Source organism: Capra hircus, chromosome 10 (genome assembly GCF_001704415.2).
Source record: "Capra hircus breed San Clemente chromosome 10, ASM170441v1, whole genome shotgun sequence".
Classification (NCBI taxonomy): domain Eukaryota; kingdom Metazoa; phylum Chordata; class Mammalia; order Artiodactyla; family Bovidae; genus Capra; species Capra hircus.
In genome coordinates this window covers 27,227,619-27,253,683 of record NC_030817.1, presented here as the reverse complement: position 1 = coordinate 27,253,683, position 26,065 = coordinate 27,227,619, and the positions used below count along the sequence as shown (strand labels likewise).

The following is a 26,065-nucleotide window of genomic DNA, read 5'->3' as shown; positions in this document are numbered from 1 at the left end:
CAATCCTAAAGGAAATCAGTCCTAAATATTCACTGGAAGAACTGATGCTGAAGCTGAAGCTCCAGTACTTTGGCCACCTGATGTGAAGAACTGACTCACTAGAAAAGACCCTGATACTGGGAAAGACTGAAAGCAGGAGGAGAAGGGGATGACAGAGGATGAGATGGTTGGATGGCATCACAGACTTGATGGACATGAGTTTGAGCAAGCCCTGGGAGTTGGTGATGGAAAGGGAAGCCTGGCGTGCTGCAGTCCATGGGGTCGCAAAGAGTCAGGACATGACTGAGTGACTGAACTGAACTGATAATTCTCTAAGTCAGGTATTTATGGGAAATTAGTCTCTCAGTCTTTAAGTTTTGCTTTTCTGAGGGCACATACATGGGTCTCCATTTCATATCCTCTAGTTCCATTTTAGATTAAAATCCTTTTACTTTTTCCTCATTTGAGCAAGATCTTTCATAGAAAAGTATTGGTGATCAACCTTGGGTATTTGTTTAGTCTGAGATGTTGCTAGATGTTGGGCTGTGTATCCCTTGAAGCTGCAAAGAACCAACCTAGGATGCTCTGTCCCACAGAAGAGGGCATGACAAGTAGATTTTTTGCCTCATTTAAACATGGAGAATTTCAGTCACACTTCTCTAAGGGAGTCAATTTGGTTTCATGGTCAATTAAGCCTTAGGATAAGCCTTATGAACTTTATTTTGTACATATATCTGAGAGAAAGGCATTTGCCTACTGAAACAAGACAGTAGAAATTTCATTAGAAGGATTATACCCAGGGCTAGAAGTCCAATTTTAGCTACTGACTGGAACAGACTTCTCAACCAGTTTCCCCAGCTACCTATACTTAATAGCTTGAAAATGTCTTAAGTTCTAGGGCTTGGCCTAATTCAGAAGAGATTGATACTGTCCATAATTTTTAGTTCATGCACTGTGTTTCCCTATTTGTTAACATAAAAATAGCATTCTTCCCAGAGCAAGGCACAGGTTCCTCCCTACTGTGCAGTAAGGTTTAGGGCTCTGTGGTTTTGTAAGACTACTTTTGCTAGGCTATCTATCTGGGTTTGCTGCTATTCAAAAGCTCTAAGAGAAGCACTGAAGGTAGTTCCCATGACTATGGAGAGGTTTCGACTTGGTTTTTCACAGTTTATTACTCTAACCCAAGGGGGAAAAGACAGCCAAAGACACACTCAAATCCTTTTCTAACTACTACAGGGTTATTAGAGGGCATCCATCCAAAATTATATCCATCCTAGTTTTTTTGTTTGTTTTCACATTGATTTCTTAGTTTTCACATTTTATTAAAATTAAACCCCTATGACAACGATAATATGGCATGTTAATTTTTTTGCATTGTGAATTACTCAAAGCTTTGCAGATTAAAACAATAAGCATTCGTTATTTCACACATTTTCTGAGAGTAAGAGAGGGGCTTAGACGAGTTTTTCTGACCCAGGGTCTCACATGAAGCTACAGTCAAGATGGTGGCGAAGACTGTGGTCAGTGGAAGGCCTGACTGATGCTGGAGGACTTTCTTCCCCAGAATGCTTCCTCACTGTGGATGCTTCCTCACCTCTTTACTGGTTATTGGTAGGATGCCTAAATTCCAGATCAGATGGACCTCTTCACAGAACTGCTTGAGTGTCCTCAAGATGTAGCAACTGACTTTCCCCAGAAGATGTGATCCAAGAGAGAGACAGAGATAAAGCACACACACACACACACACACACACAAAGCCACTATGCCTTTCACGATCTGGTCCTGAAAACCACACTGTCACTTTTGACACATTTTACTTGATAGATGAGAGTCACTAACTACAGCCCACTTAAGGTAGGACAATTAGGTTCCACCTATTGAAAGGAAGAATATTTAAGAATTTATGGACATATTTTAAACCCACAACTGCTTTACAACTTTAACTGAACAAAAGGTTCACATGCTCCTTTAAGTTGTGAGGAGAAAGAACCCAAGTGGGTTCTTCCAGTGGAGGGGAGGGTTTTCCGGACTCTGGCGTCAGGAGTGAGGGAAACAACTCCACAGTGTCCCTTCCATTCAAGCGGGAATGTGGAATGCATATTCCTTCCACACAGAAAGAAATAACCAGTGTTTCTGAATAAAGGGCATAAGTGGGCCCTTTAGTCCAGGTATTTTTTTTTCCTCTGATAAAAGAAGAGCTCTCATGACCCAAAACAGTCATTTACATATAGCTCATGATAGTCAGCATGGTGGAAATGGCTATAAGAACATCTTAAATTTCTATATATTTGGAAGAATGGGAGAGTTGGAGTGTTGTGGGTGAGGTTCTGATGTAGTTCTGGGGAATCTCCAGGGAGAAGGTACGTTCCCACCACTTACTAGATTTCATATCAACCAAATTACCATTGAATGGAAGGACATCCGCTGTCCATCCCCCAGTACCGTTATAATTTTTGTTACCCCACCACAGAGTTTTTACAAGTCCCATTAACGTTTTTGAAACACAAAGGAAGATTATGGGTAAGAGTCCAGACTTGAGTGAGGGGCATACCTCTGTGGGTGGGGGGCAACCCAGTGGAATGTTGTAACATCTGGTGCGAATTTGCCAGAAGGAAGAATGTGTAACAGTTCAAAGGGACCAAAGGAAAATACTATATCTCTGCCAGAGAGACCTTGCCATCCTTCTAAGGATAATACCCAGGCTACCAGTTCAGGTTCATCACAAGTGTTATTAGCTCTGGCACAAGTCAAACTATCAGTAAGGTTGGTAGAATCTGGGAGTTTTTCTAAGCAGAGAACCAAAGGATGTGCTAAAGCTAAATGTGGAGGCAGCAAGAAATCCAGAGAAAGGACCATTAGAACTTTAAGCAACAAGAAACAGGCCTGGTCTGGTTATCTCAGGAAGGCTGTCTATCTGTGATGTCATTCGCTTCAGTCATTAGAAAATTTTACCTTTGAATCATCAGTTAGGTTGCAGATCCACTTTTTATAGAAGAGACGCACGAATTCAGGAGTCCACCCCTCGGAGCTTAGTAACACAGGCATTAGTCAGCAACACCTGTGAGGGGCCCTTCCAACAAAGTTGGAAGGAAACTTTATAGAGATGCCTTTTCCCACAGGCCAGGCTGCAAATGTGGTATTTCACATCTTTGTCTCCTGGGAGCATGCCATAGAAAGATGATTTTTCCAAAGCATTATTATTCTCAGTGGATTTAATTACACCTTTGCAAAACTGAAGTATGTCCCCTATTTATTATTTGTAGGTCAAAGGAAGCAGGGACTGACCTGTAATTATTTCAAAGGGTAAGAGCTTATGAATCTTGTAAGTCATCTTACATCTTTCTTCTTTCTTCTTACATCTTACATCTTTCTTCTTTCTTCTTACATCTTACATCTTTCTTGTAAGTCATCATGAGGGGTCAAGAGGTGATCCATCAAAGTCAAAGAGACATGGGGAATTTCATCATTGCAAGAGGGAAGAAGGAGAGCAGGGTTGAGACTGTTAGAGTGAATAAGAGTGACACAAGGGGAGGTAAGTAAGAGGATTTCATAGGTGGTAAGATGGCTCGCTGAAAGATGTTTAGTGTGGCATGAAATTTAAGAGAGGCTCAACAGGCTAAGGTACAAAGATGATTAAAGAGGATCCTATAACGATTTCTTCAGTAGCTTTTGCTAAAGGAGTGGAAGCAGGCATAGCTCTCAGGCATGGGAGGGAGGGAGGTATCCTCAGGTCACTGCATCTAATTGTTGGCTGTGCAACCTAGAGGTTGGTGATAGCCCCATGGTTTTAGGTAAGTAATCTGAGGGTATTCCCTTCTTTCTCATATACAAAAAGGGAAAAGGGTAGCTGACAATTTAGGTGTCCAAGGGCAGGTAGACTTATTAAGCTTTCCTTCAAGATCTTAAAGGCCAAGCTATCTTGATCATCCCAAACTATGAGGTCAGGCTGGTGTTCTTTAGCAGGGTATACAGGGGCTGAACTAACAAAAAGAAATTTGGGATCCAATTATGCCAATGGCCAGCTAGCCCAAGAAAACCTCACAATTAACATTTGCTTTTGGGAGTTCCCTGGTGGCCTCGTGGTTAGGATTCTGGGCTTTCCCTGCCAAGGTTCAGATTCAGCCCCTGGTCGGGGAACTGATATCCCACAAACTGCATGGCATGGCCAAAAGACCAAAACCAAGAAACATTTGCTTTTATGGCTTGAAAAGTTTAAAAAGTCTTGAAGCCTATCAGCATCTAGGTATAGCACCTGTTTTGAGATTAAATGTCCTCAAGATTGAACCTGAGTTTGGACAAATTGTAATTTCTCCTTCAAGACTGTGTGTCCCTTAAGGGCTGAGATTTTCAGCAAATTGCAAGAAGTATTAGGAGGGCAAACAAAAAAGAAGCTCATCCAAATGTAGTAGTAAGGTGGAGCCCCTAGAGAATTTTATGTCATTTAAATTAGCCTGTCAAAATTGTGAGAAGTAAGAAGGCCTCATTAGAGCCTTGAGGCATGACTGTCCAGACGTACTGTTGTCCTTCTCAGGTAAAGGCAAAGAGACACTGACTATCCCTTTCAACAGGGATACTAAAAACTCACTGCCTAAACTGATTAAAATGTAAAAGGTGCTTCCAGCATGGATGGATACTAATAGCACGCAGGGATTAGAAAACACGGGATGGCAGAGAATTACAATGCTATTTATTGCCCTGTGGTCTTGCACAAATCTCCATTCTCAGCCACTGGTGTTTTTTCTTTTAACAGGCAAAATAAGGGTATTATTAACACAAAGATAGTACAAAGAATACTAAGTGCCTGGGCCTTATGGTCCTCTATATTTGCCTTATGACCTGTAAGCTTCCTTATTCATGGGGTATTTGTTTATTCTTAGGAGCGGTTTCGGAGGGTCCACCTGGATCATAATGGGAAGGGCACTATGAATTGTGCCTTCAGTTAAGGATTTTACCCAAAGATCAGGGAATTCTAGGTTTAATAGAGCAGATGAGCGCAAAGTTTGGACTGCCTTGGTTTGTAGAGTGCAAATAATGGCAGTGGGGGTTGAATTTTCCTGAGTGTTGAACTTAATCTCAAGAGATACTTCCACCTTTTTTTTTTTTTTTTTACTTACACCTTTTGATAGAAAAAAATGGCAGCATTGTGTTTCTCCAGAAAAATCTCATCCCAATAAATGTTTGGGACCCAAATCACTGAGAAGAAGCAGACATTTGCCTTACAAAAGGTCCAGACCAAAAAATATGGGCTGAGAAATAGGGACACATTGCAGTTTACATTGCAGTTCACTTAAGACTCCCACTATTTGAACATATATAGTACTCCAGAGAAAGGACTGTTCAATTGCAGTGGGATGGAGCGCTGACAGGAGCAGCCCCTGTGTCAGTTAACACTGTAAGGAATTTGTCCCTGGTCTGGAGAGTAGTTTTCCCCAGTCTATTTAATGGCAGAACAGGGACAGTCCCCGTGTGTCCTTGAAGCCCCACCATCTTCCTGGATTTGGCCATGGTTCTGAGGTTGTAACTATTTGGAGTTCAATTTGTAGCAATCCTTTCTCCTGGTCAGGTTTTCTACAATGACACATTCTTGTAGGATAGATTTGCTTTGGAGTTTCCATCCATTGGTGCTGTAGATTCAAAATCTTGGTTATCATTTTTTTTTTCTTTCTGGAGTCATCTTATATGGTGTGAGCTAATTTATTAGCCAGATTGACAAGGTCAGGGGTGAACACTCTCTCCCCTTTGATACAGGTTCTTTTGACAAATAAAGATAAGTCCTTATGTAGGCCATTTATACACATGGAATTAAAAGCTACCTGAGAGGACTCAACAGCTATAGAGAGTCCAGAATTTCCTTTGGAAATGGTTTGGAGTTTGTTGTAATGGTCATGGAAGGATTCAGCAGGCTTTTGGATGCATGCCTGACTTTAATTCCAGTCCACAGGTTTTGGGAAGGCTCCAGGGATGGCTTTGTGTAGCCGTTTGGCTCTGTCGTGAGGTTAACCATATAAAAGGACTAATGGTTGGTTTAACTTAAACCCTAGAAATTGTTCAGGGTTTCCCCAAGCTGCAGTTTTAATCTACTGTGGGGCTTGACCTTCTCCAACAAGCAAGTAGACTAATTAACAGAGATTAGAGAGATGAGGTTGGTGGGTTTGGGTTATAGCCTTGAATTCTTCAGCAAATATATTGGGATCTTCAGTTACCGAGGGGAAATCCTTTATTACAGCCCTTATGTTGCCCTTTGTCCATGGGGTGTAGGAAATCTAGGGCAGTTTTTAGTAGGATCCTCAGAAGGTCTAATTTTGAAAAAGAAGGTCTTAATGGGTTCTGTTTGGTAAGGAAAGTAAATTCAGAGAAGAGACTCAGGAAGGGTAAAGGGAGATATGGAGGAGGCAGAACAGTGGGGTTAGAAAGGACCTTAGTTAGCCCTGAGGAAGAGACCTGGGATTTTTTTAAATCCATCTTTGGTTGTTTATTTGCTTCAGTTAATTTAGAAACAATAAGGAGGCAATTTTAGAATCATGAACATTTAGTAGCCTCTAGATACCAATTAAAATAACTATCCTACTCAGATTGCTTAATATTGTAGCCATGGTCTTCTAACTAGTTCAAAGAAAACAAGTTTGCAGTGATGAAAGTATCCACATAATGGCCATTGGAGTTCTGTGTCATCCTTAGTAAAATTGGTCTATTTAGTCAAACATGCACATGAGGAAAGACCATAAATTTTTTTAACATAAAACCAGCTAGGATCCCTCAAGGCGGTGGTTGTGGGGGAATACTTTAGTACATTCAGTACTAAATGTACCTTTAGCACATTCAGATGACTAGATACAATCATCAGAAACAAGAGTACTTACCAGAAGGGCAATCTGTCTCTATCTAGATCCTAAATAAAATAGGAGAGCTCAAACAAAAGAAGGCAGCTTGAGCTCTGAGGAGACTTACCAAAGTTAGAATGGCTCACAGAAGCTAACAGTGCAAAGGACTCAAGTACAGGAAACTCACTTGATTCCAGAGGTTCAAGTGGTTGGTGCCTTCAGATCCCACTTATGACACCATGTAAGGTCAACCTAAAAGAAAAGAGGTAAGCTGAGGCAAACTCAAGACACCAAATGTGTGTGTATGTTAGTCGCTCAGTCATCTTTGATTCTTTGTGATCCCATGGATTGTAGCCTGCCAGGCTACCCCGTTCATGGAATTCTCCAGGCCAGAACACGAGTGGATTGCCATTCCCTTCTACACGAGATACCAAAAATCCAGTTCATTCAGGAGTAGCAGAGATATTCGGAGAAGGCAATGGCAACCCACTCCAGTGTTCTTGCTTGGAGAATTCCAGGGACGAGGGAGCCTGGTGGGCTGCCGTCTATGGGGTCGTACAGAATCGGACATGACTAAAGCGACTTAGCAGTAGCAGCAGCGGAGATACTGTAATTCAGGACACAAAGCTGCAGTGAGCTATAGGTGAGTCCACTGAAGAAGGTTAAGAATGGGTTGCATTCATGGGCAAGAGTGTGAAAGGGGAGAGCCCAATTAGGGGCCATGCAGAGTTAACTGGCTCAAAGATGGGGAGCAATTCATTGGTCAGAGGTTAAGTTTAAATCTTTTATAAATCAGGCATTTATGGAAAATCAGTCTCTTAGTCTTCAAGTTTAGCTGTTCTAAGAGCTAAAGTGTGACATTCTCCATTTCATATCCTTTGCTAAGTCACTTCAGTTGTGTCCGACTCTGTGTGACCCCACAGATGGCAGCCCACCAGGCTCCCCCGTCCCTGGGATTCTCCAGGCAAGAACATTGGAGTGGGTTGCCATTTCCTTCTCCAATGCATGAAAGTGAAAAGTGAAAGGGAAGTTGCTCAGTCATGTCCGACTCTTCGCGACCTCATGGACTGCAGCCTACCAGGCTCCTCCACCCATGGGATTTTCCAGGGAAGAGTACTGGAGTGGGGTGCATTGCCTTCTCCATCCTTTAGTTTCATTTTAGATTAAAACCTTTTATAGTTTTATCCACGTCAAGCTGGAGGGTCATGTGGGGGTAGGCAAAGGAGGATGTACAGCAGACATTTGGATACATTAGCTTACAACTCAGGAGGAAAGTATAGAATTGGATCACTGACCTATAGGAAGTAGGCAGTAGTTAAAAACTAGGGAAGTGGATGAACCTCCTGAAGGGGAATTATACAGAATGATATACAACAGCAGGTCAAGAATGGAACCCTGAAACACCAGTTAAAAGAAATGGGCAGAGGAAAAATAAAAACTCTAAAGGAGACAAAGAAAAAAGAAACAGACGAACCCCCAAAAAGTAGCCAAATAAGTATTAACTGATCATTGATATCTAGGATCCTGAATCAGTCTCTTCACAAGCATTGCTTTATTTAGTCCTACCAGTCAGTAACTCTAAAAAATAATCTTTTTATTACTGCCCTTTAGGTGAGGAAACTGAGACTTAGAGAAATAGATACTGTACAATAGTTAAGAGGATGAGTACACTGCCAGACTGTCAAGGTTCAAATTTTGACTTCACTAGCTATGTGTTTCAGCTTCTATTCTTTAAACAGGGATTAACAGTTCCAACCTAATAGGGTTGTTATAAGACAACCTATTAGGGTTGTTATAAGATACAAATTAACTACTACATATTAAGTGATCAAAATGATGGCTGGCCCATAAGACTAGTAAGTGTCAACATAGAAAATTTCAAAGAAATGCAAGTGTCAAATGATAAACTTGCAGGATAACTTATTAGATTTTACACACATATATAAACACACACACACACACATACCTATGCTATTAACAATGTGTTTGTGGTAAGTCACTTCAGTCATGTCTGACTCTGTGACCCAATGGACCATACATAGCCTAACAGGTTCCTCTGTCTGTGGGATTCTACAGGCAAGAATACTGGAGTGGGTTGCCATGCCCTCCTCCAGGGGATCTTCCAGACCCAGGGATCGAACCTGTGTCTCTCGTTTCCTGCATTGGCAGGCGGGTTCTTGACCACTAGCAGCACCTGGGAAGCCCATGATTAACCATGACAACTGACATCAAATTGAATATACACACTGTAGGAAGAACACCTTAACATTCTTTTAATTTCCACTGTTAATCAGTACTTAAAATAAGATTAAGCCAGAATGAGGCTTCCTGATACTGGAGAGCTTATAATCATGTCACCATATCTCTCATTCAAAAGGCTATATTTTCTAAATATTTATAAATTGATAGTTAAAGACATCTTTTACATTTCAAAGTCTAGGTGAATAGCCAAAAGGGATCTGTTGAAATAGAAATCAAAAGAGTGGTAAAAACCCTTAAACATAAATATTTATAGTTTTATGTTTGTGTAAAGATTCAATAGGACAGACCAGTGTTCTTAATCACTCTGTGCCATATCACAGGAAGATAAGAACATAGTTAAGTTCTAAACTCATTTCCTTTTCTCTGAACATAGTGAAAGATCCTGATATCAGAGAAATAACCAACAAAAGGCCTAATTCTTGAACCATCCTGCAAAAGCCGGATATTAAGAGAAAAAAAAAATTCCACACTTACTATATAGATCTGATGTGAAGGATAAAAAGGACTGAAAATAATGTACTGTCAATTCTAACTAAACATTTAGCTTGGACTTAAACTATCAAATTCTTTTTTAATACTTGCCTACTTTGCTCTTGGCACCAATGACTAGCACCATTAAGCAACAGGTGCACAAAGAAAGCAGAATTGAAAGAGACACATGAACCCCAATGTTCACTGTAGCACTGTTTACAATAGCTAGGACATAGAAGCAGCCTAGATGTCCATCAGTACATGAATGGATAAGAAGTTGTGGTACATATACACAATGGAATACTACTCAGCTATAAAAAAAAGAATGCATTTGAGTCAGTTCTAAAGAGGTAGATGAAACTGGAGCCTATTATACAGAGTGAAGTAAGTCAGAAAGGGAAATACCAATACAGTATATTAATGCACATATATGGAATTTAGAAAGACAATAATGATGACCCTATATGCAAGACAGCAAAAGAGACGCAAATGTGAAGAGCGGACTTTTGGACTATGTGGGAGAAGACGACAGTGGGATGACTTGAGAGAATAGCGTTGAAACGTGTATATTACCATATTTGAAATAGATGATCAGCGCAGGTTCAATGCGTGAAGCAGGGTACTCAAAGTCGGTGTTCTGGGAGAACCCAGAGGGATGGGGTGGGAAGGGAGGCAGGAGAGGGGTTCAGGATGGGGGGACACATGTGCACCTGTGGCTGATTCATGTCGATGTATGGCAAAACCCATCACAATATTGTAAAGTAATTAGCCTCCAATTAAAGTAATTTATTAGGGAAAAAAAGCAACAGCTGCAAAAATTAGAGAATGACAAAAAACATCATTTACAAAGTCTCTAAACAGAAGAAATTTAAACTGTTCCCAGGACAACTAAGACTTTCTTAGTTGTTCTTTTCCTCTCTTCCCCAGGCAATAATAAATTACTACCTCTATGTGAACTCCTAGCTTTTATCCTCAACGCTGATCTCTCTTCAAAATTCTAATCCTGTTTTTCTAATGTCTGCCTAGACCTCTACCCCTGAAAAGTGAAAGTGAAAGTGAAGTCACTCAGTTGTGTCCGACTCTGCGACCCCGTGGACTGTAGCCCACCAGGCGAACATGCTGCTAAAACTTGAAATTAAATATACTGAAAAATGTAACTCGAACATATATTCTTCATCGCTGTTAACTGCACAGTCTTCTCAGTCACCAAGACTCAAAATCTCAGAATAACCTTTGACTAAAGGGAGGCCAAGGACAAGATTCCACCAGCTAATAAAGCCTACCTTGAAAATCGCCCTTCACATCCACCTCCTCACTGTTCGTCCTGCCACTGTCTTCCTGTTGTCCATTACCTCTCGTCTGCAACTATAATAACTTCCTTCATGCCTGATACAGAGCACGACAGGAAACACTTGATTCAACAGCTAACTGACTCCTGAACAAAGATGGCAAGAATGGGAAAATTACTTCTCACAGGAGAAACAGCATGTAAGCGTTTTATTCTTAGATGCCAACTTCATCTTGTAAAAAATATTGACATTCAGTATATCAGAAATAAAAGCAAATATATAATTTCAGGAACATTTCTTAAGTTCAACTAAATAACTTTCATAAAGTATGACATACATTCTATTGTTGTTTCACATGGGCTGCAGACATTTGAACATGTGAATTACACAGTCTATTTTATAGCAAGCCGAGACTCAACAACATTTTAATAGGCAAAATATTTTCTCCACAATACAGCTGCTAAAAGAGTTGCTACTCTTCCCAAGAATCCTACATCATTTTGAGTTACCTAGATAATACCCATTCTTTAAGATCTAGCTAAAAGTTCACCAGTACTACAAAATCCTTCTTAACTCAACCTAAAGTGTTTCTACTTACTCTGAATGCCAAAATATCAACTGTTACTCATTTAGCAATCACATACTAAATATACTAAAATGTTATTTATCCCTAGTTGTATATGTTATATATTTATATTCGCTTCTTTCCCCAGTATAAAGTATAAATTTCTTAAGGACAGGAACTATATTTTTCAGTCCTCTAATATCAATCTTTTATCAGCTGGAGACTAACTCTACAGCATGCCTCAGGAAATCCTACTTCCCATGAGAGGTGTGTAAAAATACAAGCACATACGAAACACACTCAAGAGAGGCAGACAAGGTGGCAAAGATAAGGAACTACCCACAGATGTAAAACAATGATAGCCAAAGACGGGAAACACACACACACACAGACCAACCTTTAGAAGTAGCTATCCCCTTTCTAGAGAAATTAAAAATAGTAATAATCTTATCAATAATGATTAAACAACAACAACCCATAACCACAGTTTTGAGGTCAATTCACTTGACCTCCTAGAAAGCACCATGAAAGCACAACTGAAGAATGGGCTAGGATTTAGGAACAACACCCTATATGTGTAAAGTATTTAGCAAACAAACACCTGATGATTTGAATGTAATTTAATAACTAGTCCTACACACCCAAATTTGGAGCAAAAATGTTCAAAATGCAACTCTTCCTTCACGAAACATGTTACAGGATCAAAAAAATTTCAAAGTTCCAGTGTAGAGCACTAAATACTACTTAGTTTGCTCATATGATATAAACATGTTTTTGATGCCAAAAAAATACATCCAAATTATAATCTTTCAAAATTTTAAAAAATAAACTGATGATTCACAAATTGCATCCTTCCTATTTTTAGAATGGCTCAGGGTATTTGTGTGATTTTCAAGCTCCTTTCTTAGTTCCTAAGAAATAACTTCAGTTCGACTTTGTAATTGCAGGGCAGGGTGGGGGAGGGTAAGTTTAGAGAGAATAAAATAGCTCTGCAAAAATAATTCAGTGCTACATGAAATACAAATTAACGATAGGCTAATGAAGTCAAATGTTTTAAAATAAACTAACTATGAAAAATTCCGTTTCGATATCTATTCTCCTTTCTTGAAAACAGATGCCTGTCATGCATGCCGCAGGACTGACGGATTCATGGAGAAAGAGCAGCAGTCTGACAGAGTTAGAACCAAGATAAAAATATTCTAACAAGCAGCCAAGAGTTGGAAACACAATGAAAAATGAAGGAACATGCCTCTTGGATGTACCTAGTCATTATGTGTGAGCAAAAAGGTGTTAACGGTAGAAAAGGAGACACTCTTTTCATGGGAAAACATCTGCACTAGAAGTGAGGGCCCTCACTTTTTTCTTTTTGCATGTGACCCTCAGTAAATCACAGATTCGGTCTCAATCTTAGTTTCCTCACATTTCTACTTACTGTGTTTACCAATTCTTCTTTATACATCAGTGACATTAACAGTAACTAAGGATAGACTGAACTGATGCTATAATCCAGGCACTGTTCTAAATGCCTTATATGAGTATCTCATTTACCCTCCCAGACAACCCTACAATGTAGATACGCTTACTTTCCCTATTCTACAATTAGAAAGTAAAGCTTGAAAGGGTAGGTGACATGCCAAAGGTCACTCAGCTCACAAATGTAGAACAGGGATTGGAACTCAAACCTGGCTTCAGAGTCCACAGTCTTAAATACTTCCTTATACTACCTCTCAAATGATATAAAGAACATATTTCACAAAGCATTTTAAAATGGCCATTCAGGATTTCCCTGGTAGTCCAGTGGCTAAGACTCTGTGCTCCTTGGGGGCCCAGATTTGATCCCTGGTCAGGGAACTGGATCCCACATGCTGCAACTAAAAGATTTTGTATGCTGCAATGAAGACTCAGTGTAGCCAAATTAAAAATAAATAGTTTAATATAAACTGGTGCTATTATAATTCTTACTGGCACTAACAAAAATGAATTCATACAACCAAATGACATACAGTTAAAATATTTAAAGCATATATATGTGGAAAGCCTTCATACTAAGGAAGTTTTTAAAAAGATGGTGGCAATATCAATGATGTGAAATCCAGTGCCAATTTTAGATGCCTAGATGTGCAAATTTCCAAGTATTTATAGGCTTAAAGAAAGATTTAAAATAATGTCAGGTACAAAATATAATTTAAAATATGTCATCATCTAGAGCTTCTTCTCTTCTTGCTATTATTTCACATTAATACTTGATGAATGATATATGAATAAAATCCTCAAGGAAGGAATTTACTTAATAGTGTGTGTCAGCCAATATAGTATACTAATGCATATATATGGAATTTAGAAAGATGGTAACGATAACCCTATATGCAAGACAGCAAAAGAGACACAGATGTATAGAACAGTCTTTTGGACTCTGTGGGAGAAGGTGAGGGTGGGATGATTTGAGAGAATAGCCTTGAAACATGTATATTATCATATGTGAAACAGATCGCCAGTCCAGGTTCAATGCATGCGACAGGGTGCTCAGGGCTGGTGCACTGGGATGACCCTGAGGGATGGGATGGGGAGGGACGTGGGAGGGAGGTTCAAGATGGGGAACACATGTATATCCATGGCTGATTCATGTCAATGTATGGCAAAACCACTACAATATTGTAAAGTAATTAGCCTCTAATTAAACTAAGTAAATTAAAAAAAAATAGTGTGTGTCAGGCACTGTTTCAAGCACTTCACAAATATTTACCCATTTAACTCTCCTAACAGCCTACAAAGTAGTTATAATTGGAGCCAGTATTCAACTTAGGTAGTTTGGTTTAAGAATCTGTGCTCTTAACCTCACTAGCTCTGTTGAAATTTAAGAAATGGTGTTATTTGCAGATGACATGATACTATATGTAAAAAACCCTAACGATGCCACCAGAAAACTAGAGCTAATCAATGAATACAGTAAAGTCACAAGATATAAATATAATACACAGAAATGCTTTGTATTCCTATACACTAACAGTGAAAAATCAGAAAGAGAAATTAAGGAAACAATCCCATTCACCAGTGCAACAAAAAGAATACTTAGGAATAAACCTACCCAAAGAGACAAAAGACCTGTATGCAGAAAACTATAAGACAGTGTTGAAAGAAATAAAAGATGACACAAACAGATGGAGAGATATACCATGTTCTTGGATTGGAAGAATCAATATTGTCAAAATGACTATACTACTCAAATCAACCTACAGATTCAATACAATCCTTGTCAAACTACCAAAGGAATTTTTCACAGAACTAGAACAAACAATTTCACAGTTTGTACGTAAACACAAAACACCCCAGATAGCCAAAGCAATCTTGAGAAAGAAAAATGGGGCTGGAGGACTCAAACTTCCTGACTTCAGACTATATTACAAAGCTATAGTCATCAAGACAGTATGGTACTGGGACAAAAACAGAAACATAGACCCAAATATAGACCAATGGAACAAGATAGAAAGCCCAGAGATAAACCCACACACTTATGGGCACCCTGTCTTTGACAAAGGAGGCAAGAAAATACAATGGAGAAAAGATAGCCTCTTCAATAAGTGGTCCTAAGAAAACTGGACAACTACATGTAAAAGAATGAAACTAGAACACTTCCAAACACCATACACAAAAATAAACTCAAAATGGATTAGACTTAGATGTAAAACCAGAAACAATAAAGCTCTTAGAGAAAAACATAGGCAGTACACTCTGACATAAATCATAGCAAGAGCCTCTTCGCCTCATCTTCTACAGTAATTCTGCTTTATTGACTATGCCAAAGCCTTTGCCTGTGTGGATCACAATAAACTGTGGAAAATTCTGAAAGAGATGGGAATACCAGACCACCTGACCTGTCTCTTGGGAAACCAGTATGCAGGTCAGGAAGCAACAGTTAGAACTTGACATGGAACAACAGACTGGTTCCAAACAGGAAAAGGAGTATGTCAATGCTGTATATCGTCACCCTGCTTATTTAACTTAAATGCAGAGTACATCATGAGAAACACTGGGTTGGAAGAAGCATAAGCTGTAATCAAGACTGCCAGGAGAAATATCAATAGCCTCAGTTATGCAGATGACACCACCCTTATGGCAGAAAGTGAAGAAGAACTAAAGAGCCTCTTGATGAAAGTGAAAGAGGAGAGTGAAAAAGTTGGCTTAAAGTTCAACATTCAGAAAACTAAGATCTTGACATCCAGTCCCATCTCTTCATGGCAAATAGATGGAGAAACAGTGGAAACAGTGGCTGACTTTATTTTTCTGGGCTCCAAAATCATTGCAGATGGTGATGGCTGCTGCTGCAGTTGCTGCTAAGTCTCTTCAGTTGTGTCCGACTCTGTGCGACCCCATAGACGGTAGCCCACCAGACTCCCCCATCCCTGGGATTCTCCAGGCAAGAACACTGGAGTGGGTTGCTATTTCCTTCTCCAATGCATGAAGATGAAAAATGAAAGTGAAGTCATTCAGTTGTGTCTGACTCTTAGCGACCCCATGGACTGAAGCCTACCAGGGTCCTCCGTCCATGGGATTTTCCAGGCAAGAGTACTGGAGTGGGGTGTCATCACCTTCTGGCAGATGGTGATTGCATCCATGAAATTAAAAGATGCTTACTCCTTGGAAGGAAAGTTATGACCAATCTAGACAGCATATTAAAAAGCAGAGACATTACTTTGTCAACAAAGATCTGTCTAGTCAAGGCTATGGTTTTTCCAGTGGTCATGTATGGATGTGAGAAATGGATTATTAAGAAAGCTGAGCGCTGAAGAATGGATGCTTTTGAACTGTGGTGTTGGAGAAGACTCTTGAGAGTCCCTTGGACTGCAAGGAGATCCAAACAGTCCATCCTAAAGGAGATCAGCCCTGTGTGTTCATTGGAGGGACTGATGGTGAAGCTGAAACTCCAACACTTTGGCCACCTGATGCAAAGCGCTGACTCATTTGAAAAGACCCTAATGCTGGGAAAGACTGAGGGCAGGAGGAGAATGGGATGACAGAGGATGAGAAGGTTGAATGGCATCACCAACTCAATGGACATGGGTTTGGGTGAACTCCGGGAGTTGGGGATGGACAGGGAAGCCTGGCATGCTGAGGTTCATGAGGTTGCAAAGAGTCGGATACAACTGAGGAATTGAACTGAACTGAATTACAATAATGGAAATAAAAAATAAAGAAATGAAACCTAATTAAACTTGAAAGCATTTGCACAGCAAAGGAAACAATAAGCAAAATTAAAAGACAACCTTCAGAATGGGAGAAAATAATTGCAAGTGAAACAACTGACAAGGGATTAATCTCCAAAATACATAAGCAGCTCATACAGCTCAATATCAGAAAAATTAACAGCCCAATCAAAAAATGAGCAGAAGACCTAAACAGACATTTCTCCAAAGAGACATACAGATGGCCAAAAAAACATGAAAAGATGCTCAACATCACTATTCAGTTCAGTTCAGTTGCTCAGTCGTGTCCGACTCTTTGTGACCCCATGAATTGCAGCATGCCAGGCCTCCCTGTCCATCACCAACTCCCAGAGTTCACTCAAACTCATGTTCGTTGAGTCAGTGATGCCATCCAACCATCTCATCCTCTGTTGTCCCCTTCTCCTCCTGCCCCCAATCCCTCCCAGCATCAGAGTCTTTTCCAGTGAGTCGACTCTTCTCATGAGGTGGCCAAAGTATTGGAATTTCAGCTTTAGCATCAGTCCTTCCAGTGAACGCCCAGGACTGATCTCCTTTAGAATGGACTGGTTGGATCTCCTTGCGGTCCAAGGGACTCTCAAGAGTCTTCATGAGCAGAAGACCTAAACAGACATTTCTCCAAAGAGACATACAGATGGCCAATAAAACATGAAAAGATGCTCAACATCACTATTAGAGAAATGCAAATCAAAACTACAATGAGGTATCACCTCACACCAGTCAGAATGACCATCATCAAAAAGTCTACAAAGAATAAATGCTGGAGAAGATGTGGAGAAAAGGAAACTCTCTTGCACTGTTGGCAGGAATGTAAATCGATACAGTCACTATGCAGAACAGTACGGAGAGTCCTTAAAAAACTAGGAACAGAACTACACATGTGCATACATGCTCAGTTGTGTCCAATGCTATGCCACCCCATCAACTGCAGCCCACCAGCCCCCTCTGTCCATGGAATTTTCCAGGAAAGAATACTGGAGTAGGTTCTCACTTCCTTCTCTAGGGGATCTTTCCTGCCCAGGAAAAGAGTCTCTTGAGTCTCCTGCACTGAAGGTGGATTCTTTAACAACTGCATCACCTGAGAAGCCCCAAACTACCATATGACCCACTGATCCCACTACTGGGCATATGCCCTGAGAAAATCATAATTGAAAAACACACATGTACCCCAACGTTCATGGCAGCACTACTTACAATAGCTAGGACATGGAAGCAAACTAGATGTTCATCAAAGGGTGAATGGATAAAGAAGTTGTGGTACATATATAAATGGAATATTATTCAGCCATAAAAAGGAACACATGTGAGTCAGTTCTAGTGAGGTAGATGAACCTAGAGCTTGTTATACAGAGTAAAGTAAGTCAGAAAGAGAAAAAAAATATTGTATATTAACTCATATACATAGAATCTACAAAAATGGTATTGATGAACCTATTTGCAGTGAAGGAACGGTGATGCAGACATAGAGAGTGGACTTGTGGACACAGTGTGGGAAGGAGAGGGTGGGATGAATGGAGAATGTTAACATCAATATACACAGAGGACCATATGTGAAAGATAGCTGGTGAGAAGCTGCTATGTAATACAGGGAGCCCAGCCTGCTGCTCTGTGATGACCTGCAGAGGTGGGATGGGGGTGGGCGGGAGGGAGGCTCAAGGAGGAGGTGATATATATATATAGTTATGGCTATATTGCATTGTTGTACGGCAACACAACATTGTAAAGCAATTTTCCTCCAATTAAATAATAATAAAAAAGAAATAGTGACACTCTTTTTTAAAGAAGCCAATAAGAAGTAATAATGATCAGAATGAACGTCCACAGAGAGAATGGCACCATCACTTACCTCAGTATATATACCAATACAAAGGACCATGTAAAAGAAATACATTAACTGATATGAGAAACTAATCTACTACCAGAGAAACAATTTTAACTATAATGGCACAGAGGTTGCTCTTAGTTTTCCTACAAAATTCTATTGTTAGCAAAACAATGAAATTTGGAGACAAATATTAACTAACACTAATATTAACTTAAAAGACTTGACAGACAGCATTTTTATTGTATTTTGGTCCAGTCAACTTATGAAACAGCAAAATTTCAAAAATCACATGAACTAGTGGAGTTCCCAATAGAATCAGTGTTATATTTGAACTCTTTCAAGGCACTACCGATACTTAATATAACCTATTTTATGAAAGAACCACATTTTTCTAAGGACTACAGTATTTGTCATTTCATCTACTTCTCAAAACCCTGAAATAGGACAAATACTATTATCCTCATTTTAATAAGAAAACAGAAGCTCACAGAAGTTAAACAGTTAACACGGTCTAGATAGATCTGACTCCAAGTGCTTCTTTTATCACATTTTGCTGCCAAAATTTTAAGCTTTATACTTTTCAAGTTGCTTTATAGCCAAGAAAAGTTGGAAAATGTACAGTAGAAAACATAATGAAGTTTTAGGGTCTATTTGCTAAAAATCTCATTATTGTATGATGTACAAGTTATCTAACTGAAATGATGAACTAGTTAATTCAGCTAAAATAAACTTGGAATCCAAGAAAAATCTGCATTTAAAGCTAAGCGAGGATTTCCTTGGTGATCTAGTGGTTAAGACCCTACACTTTTAATGCAGGGGAACTAAGATCTCATATACTGCGTGGCATGGCCACAAAATAAAAAATAAAATAAAGCTAAATAAATCCAATTTTAAATGCATAAATGTGAAATAATGTAACTCTACAATAATACTATCTTCTAGGATTAAAAAAAAATAACACTTCTATCATTCATCTCAATCACTTAAATGTTAGCTTCCCAGAGATTATCAGTTTCAAAGACAGTTTCAAAAATATTCATTCCTCTATATTTATTTCATATGAATTACTATAGGGCAAAGAAACAGAAGACTGGTGAACCAAAGAGAAACATTTAGTAAGTGAAATACGTTGCATGTGTGCTATGTTGCATCATTCATTTCTGACTCTGTGCGACCCTACGGACAGCAGCCCACCGGGCTCCTCTGTCCACGGGATTCTCTAGGCAAGAATACTGGAGTGGGCTGCCGTTTCCTTCTCCCAAGTGAAATACCTTAGGTTTGGATTTTTTTTAATTCAAACTACTGGGAGATTAAAAAAAAAAAAAAAAGTTAAAATTACCAAGAAAATACCCAATAAACTGTACCTTAAGTGTACAAAAATATATTAGAGTCTAAGACTGTGTACTATACCCTCACAGTCCTAAGTTAGGAAGCAGACCACTCACACTGGACTTGCGAAGAAGGTAGCCTAAAACTAATTTTGTAATCAGTAGCATGACATGCATTTTAAGGAATAAAAGCACGGAAGAAGATGAAAAATAATTTTTTGGAATAAAAGTTATTTGTGGAAAACTACTGCGGAATTTTTTCTTCATGCCTACTTTTATGAGAGTAGCTCAGACCTTGATCTGGTACCTTGCTAACTGTTGATACAAGAGCCATCCCTAGAAAGGTCCAAGAGACTGTGGCTAGATACCTGCTCAAACAGAACAAGGATAAATGGCTGTACTGCAATGCATTATTTTCAGGGCAAAGGATGTGAGGTTTTTTCCTATGGAGTTGATGATGGCACAGGAAGGGAGCCAACTTAAAAAGGACTTGGGCTTCCCTGGTGGCTCAGAGGGTAACGAATATGCCTGCAATGCAGGAGACAGAGTTTCGATCCCTCGGTCAGGAAGATCCCTTGAAGAAGGGAATGGGTGTTGGTGATGGACAGGGAAGCCTGGTATGCTATAGACCCTGAGGTCCATGACTGAGCAACTAAACTGAACTGAACTGAGTTCTTTCATATATTATCTTATTTCAATATATATATACTTGGATGGTAACACACTCATCAGATTCTGTCTCTTGAGAATTATTAATTCCAACCAGACATAAGAGCAACAGATTGTTACCTTCTGAAGATACGAGTAAAAACTGAAGTCATCAGAGTTACTGTCTCCTTGCTGAGGGGACTGGAGGGTATTAATGATGAGGGACTATCAGTCCAGGTCTCCATGAAGACTCACACATATTCTAGCCTTAGGAGGAATGAGACTGAGTCTTTGCTGACTTCCTTATAATACATCTCCATCTTCTGAGGTCATGCTTCTTAAACTAGGGGACACACCTATGACTACAGTAAACTGGCTATTATAAGAAGTTACAAAATAAACTATATTCTCCCTAGAATAGCAAGATTATGATATGGCAACAGTTCAAAACAGTATCAAACACAAATATTATGAAACTGAATGCAAAACTCACATTGACTTTTACAGCAGATTAGAATTCAAAGAAATTTCACTTTTCTAAGGGATTAATTCAGGCTTTGTATTCACATTATCACAGGAATACTCATTTACCTCTTCTATTCCACAGTAGAAAAGCTGAAGCACTTTTCACAGCAATCCAGAAGTCACTTAATATTTTTTCTTTCAGCGTATCCTACTAGTCTTTACACTGCGCTAGTATAAAACCTATTTTACCCTTCTTTATACCCTTTGTGGCAAGGAAAATAATGCACCCCCAGAACATCCTTTCTCTAATTCCTGGAACCTATGAATGTTTCCTTACAAGTTAAAGGGATTTTGTAATTAAACTAAGGATCTTGAGATTGACAGATTACTCTGAATTCTCTAGGTGGATTATCTGCCTACAAGACCTTCTAGAACTAACACCCCAAAAAGATGTCCTTTTTATCATCAGTTCAGTTCAGTCGCTCAGTTGTGTCGACTCTTTGCGACCCTATGAATCGGAGCATGCCAGGCCTCCCTGTCCATCACCAACTCCTGGAGTTCACCCAAACTCATGTGCATCAAGTTGGCCATCTCATCCTCTGTCGCCCCCTTCTCCTCCTGCCCACAATCCCTCCCAACATCAGGGTCTTTTCCAATGAGCCAACTCTTCGCATGAGGTGGCCAAAGTATTGGAGTTTCAGCTTCAACATCAGTCCTTCCAATGAACGCCCAGGACTGATCCCCTTTGGAATGGACTGGTTGGATCTCCTTGCAGTTCAAGGGACCCTCAAGAGTCTTCTCCAACACCACAGTTCAAAAGCATCAATTCTTTGGTGCTCAGCTTTCTTCACAGTCTAACTCTCACATCCATACATGACCACTGGAAAAACCATAGCCTTGACTAGATGGACCTTTGTTGACTAATCATAGGGGACTGGAATGCAAAAGTAGGAAGTCAAGACATACCTGGAATAACGGCAAATTTGGCCTTGGAGTACAAAATGAAGTACGGCAAAGGCTAACAGAATTTTGCCAAGAGAATGCACTGGTCATAGCAAACACCCTCTTCAAACAACACAAGAGAAGACTCTGCACATGGACATTATCAGATGGTCAATACTGAAATCAGATTGATTATATTCTTTGTAGCCAAAGATGGAGAGGCTCTATACAGTCAGCAAAAATAAGACCAGGAGCTGACTGTGGCTCAGATCATGAACTCCTTATTGCAAAATTCAGACTTAAATTGAAGAAAGTGGGAAACCACTAGACCATTCAGGTATGAGCTAAATCAAATCCGTTACGATTATACAGTGGGAGTGACAAATAAATTCAAGGGATTAGATCTGAAAGTGTACCTGAAGAACTATGGAGGTTCGTGACATTGTACAGGAGGCAGTGATCAAGACCATTTCCAACAAAAAGAAATGCAAAAAGGCAAAATGGTTGTCTGAGGAGGCCTTACAAATAGCTGGGAAAAGAAGAGAAGCTAAAGGCAAAGGAGAAAAGGAAAGATATACCCATTTGAATGCAGAGTTCCAAAGAATAGCAAGGAGAGATAAGAAAGGCTTCCACAGTGATCAATGCAAAGAAATAGAGGAAAACCATAGAACAGGAAATTCTAGAGATCTCTTCAAGAAAGTTAGAGATACCAAAGGAACATTTTATGCAAAGATGGGCACAATAAAGGACAAAAATGCTATGGACCTAACAGAAGCAGAAGATATTAAGAAGAGGTGGCAGCAACACACAGAACAACTATACAAAAACGATCTTCATGACCCAGATAACCATGATGCTGTGATCACTCACCTAGAGCCAGACATCCCAGAATACAAAGTCAAGTGGGCCTTAAGAAGCATCACTACGAACAAAGCTAGTAGAGGTGATGGAATTCCAGTTGAGCTATTTCAAACCCTGAAAGATGATGCTGTCAAAGTGCTGCACTCAATATGCCAGCAAATTTGGAAAACTCAGCAGTGGTCTGGACTGGAAAAGGTCAGTTTTCATTCCAATCCCAAAGAAAGGCAATGCCAAAGAATATTCAAACTACCACACAACTGCACTCACATAATAGTGAAGGAATGCTCAAAATTCTCTGAGCCAGGTTTCAACTGTACGTGAACCGTGAACTTCCTTCCTCTATTTCTGCTTTATTGAATATGCCAAAGTCTTTGATTGTGTAGATCACAACAAACTGTGGAAAATTCTGAAAGAGATGGGAATACGAGACAACCTGACCTGCCTCTTGAGAAATCTAGGTCAAGAAGCAACAGTTAGAACTGGATATGGAACAACAGACGGGTTCCAAACTGGGAAAGAAGTACATCAAGGCTGTACATTGTCACTCTGCTTATTTAACTTATATGCAGAGTAGTACATGTATGCAGATTATACCATGTGAAATGTTGGGCTGAATGAAGCATAAGCTGCCATCAAGATTGCCGGGGGAAACATCAATAACCTCAGATACACAGATGACACCACTCTTATGGCAAAAAGCAAAGAACTAAAGAGCCTCAATGAAAGTGAAAGAGGAGAGTGAAAAAGTTGGCTTAAAACTCAACATCCAAAAAACTAAGATCATGGCATTCGGTCCCATCACTTCATGGCAAACAGATGGGGAAACAATGCAAACAGTGAGAGACTTTATTTTGGGGGGCTCCAAAATCACTGTAGATGGTGACTGCAGCCACGAAATTAAAAGACACTTGCTCCTTGGAAGAAAAGCTATGACCAACCTAGACAGCATATTAAAAAGCAGAGACATTACTTTGCCAACAAAGGTCCATCTAGTCAAGGCTATGGTTTTTCCAGTAGTCATGTATGGATGTAAGAGTTGGACTATAAAGAAAGCTGAGTGCCGAGGAATTGACGCTTTTGACCTGTGTTGCTGGAAAGACTCTTGAGAGTCCCTTAGACTACAAGGAGATCCAATCAGTCCATCCTAAAGGAAATAAGTCCTGAATATTCACTGGAAGGACTGATGCTGAAACTCCAATACTTTGGCTACTTGATGTGAAGAACTTTTTCCTTGGAAAAGACCTTGATGCTGGGCAACAATGAAGATGGGAGGAGAAGGGGACGACAGAGGGTGAGATGGTTGGATGGCATCACTGATTCGCTGGACATGAGTTTGAGCAAGTTCTAGGAGTTGGTAATGGACAGGGAAGCCTGGCATGCTGCAGTCCATGGGGTTGCAAACAGCTGGACATGACTGAGTGACTGAACTGACTGATCTAGGTGGGACCTATTTGTAAACACAAATGGCCCATTAAGAGGAAGGCAGAGGGTGCCAGAGATTTCAGAGATGTGCTTTTAAAATATAGGAGCCACAAGTCAAGGAATATAAGTGGCTACTAGAAGCTGAAAAAAAGCAAAGAAATGGGACTTCCTCTCAGAGTCTCCAGAAGTAATCAGAACTCAGAAAAGCAGTTAAATGAGCTGAACTATTTTTGCTTTATGCTGTCTACAGCAGTGCAAGATAAGAATACAAACCAGACAAGTACCATTTCTGCATTAATAGGGAATAAGATCCTGAAACCTGGATAAGCAGCTAAGTGGGCTACATAGGCTTAAGAGGTATTTCAACTCAAGTGGTAATAGGCTGCATGTTATCCACTGTATTGTGTGTGTGTATAATATTTTAAGTATATTATATATTGCATATTAAAGGTAGTCTAGCTTCTACAGGAAAGAAACTGAAAATCAGAGAGTCCTATGTAGTTAACATCAATAATTTATATTCATTATCTCATTTGATCCTCACAACTCTAGGAAGCAGTCAAATCTGGTACTGAATTCAATTCTGCAGTGGAAAAAGCAGCAGCGTGAGAGGGTGACTTGCCCAGTTAAAGGTTAGTAGATGGCTCCTACTCCGATGTCTTTCTACTAGATTATTTTACCTCGACAACAGCAATCGATCTACGTCTAGGTATGTTGTATTAACTTCTAAAATAACTTCAAGTTAGAAAAGAAAACAAGGCCAACATTTTACAAGCAATACCATAATTTAATTTTACGTGCATAGAAACCGAATATCACACGCAAGTGGTTAGAAAGAAGCTGAAGAGAACACGTAGACGAGTAATGTGTTTCTCCGCATGAAAATGAGTATCTACCCTTCCAGGTGTTGCTGTGTGGATTAAATGACATAATACACGTAAAGTGCTTATCAGAGTAGCTAGTCTCACAGTTCGTACTACATACTCCAGGACGTCTCTTCCCAGAGGAGAATCTGCTTTTCTGATCCCGAAAATTAACCAATCCAGGAGGTGGGTAGGAAAGAATGCGAGGGGAGGGAGTGCGGGTAGCGGAAAAATAGGTCCCAGCTACCTCTCCTTGAACACTTGACCAACAGGGGCTTACTTTTTACCCAAACAGGACGGCTTCGGCGACACCAACCTAACCCTCAGAAGATCGGCGGAGCAGTGACAGCACGGGTATGACCCAGGGGCTCGGATCACTGCACCAGAAGTCCCAACACGTGGCTCCCTCCTCTCACCGCCTCCCCTAATTTCCTTCTGCCCCTAGTGCTACAGGCTCAGCGACTTCGGTTTTTTAGAGTCAGCTGGCACTGTCCCCGACCGTCAAGACAGCTGCCCATCCCCAGAACCTTACCCACCCAAAGCCTGAAAAATATACCTGACCAGGAAGCCCACGACTGGTGCGAGAACGAACTCGAGCACAGACTCGTAGCCTAGCCGACGACCGGAACTCCACCCTCCATCTCTCTGATTGGGTAAACGTGCAAAGGAGCTCGCAGAGGATTGGTCAACAGCAGAGAGGCGGGCCATTGCCCAGGGGCGGGGAAAGAGGTGGGGCGGGGAGGTGAGGAGAAATGTCGGGAGTTGGCCTCTTTCCGGATTGGAAGAACGCTAGACATCTGCGCAGACGTAGACCCAGCTTCCGTATAGGGACTGGCAACATCGCCCTTTACGTTACGGAAGTACGTTACGTTAACGGAAGTTTTAATAACTCATTGGTTGTAAAGAAGACGTATGTCTCCTGGCAGCGTGTCCAAGAAAGGGCAAGAAGAAAGCGAGTTCCGCCTCTTCCTTGGGCGACTGGGTCCTTCCGTTGACAGAAGGCGACGTGAGTTCCTTTCAGCGTTTAGACGCTAGAACTACCACCGAGCCAGACTCGGGTAGACAGTTGGTACGTTGACCATTAAGTTTCTGCGGGTGAGAAAT

At 40.3% G+C, this 26,065-nt stretch overlaps 1 protein-coding gene across 3 annotated transcripts in view; it reads right to left on the bottom strand.

The window, feature by feature from the left end:
- Positions 1–25,600, bottom strand: part of WDR89 (WD repeat domain 89) — a 48,487-nt gene extending 22,887 nt beyond the window's left edge. Inside the window, exons 1-3 of one of the 3 annotated variants that reach the window (XM_013967231.2) lie at positions 25,518–25,585; positions 10,818–10,969; positions 6,929–7,053 (exon numbers count right to left, since the gene is read on the bottom strand). The gene's annotated coding sequence lies outside the window, so the exon portion shown is untranslated. Of the gene's footprint in view, positions 1–6,928; positions 7,054–10,817; positions 10,970–25,517 lie in introns of all 3 variants that reach the window. The other 2 variants (XM_005685958.3, XM_005685960.3) reach the window with 2 other exon arrangements.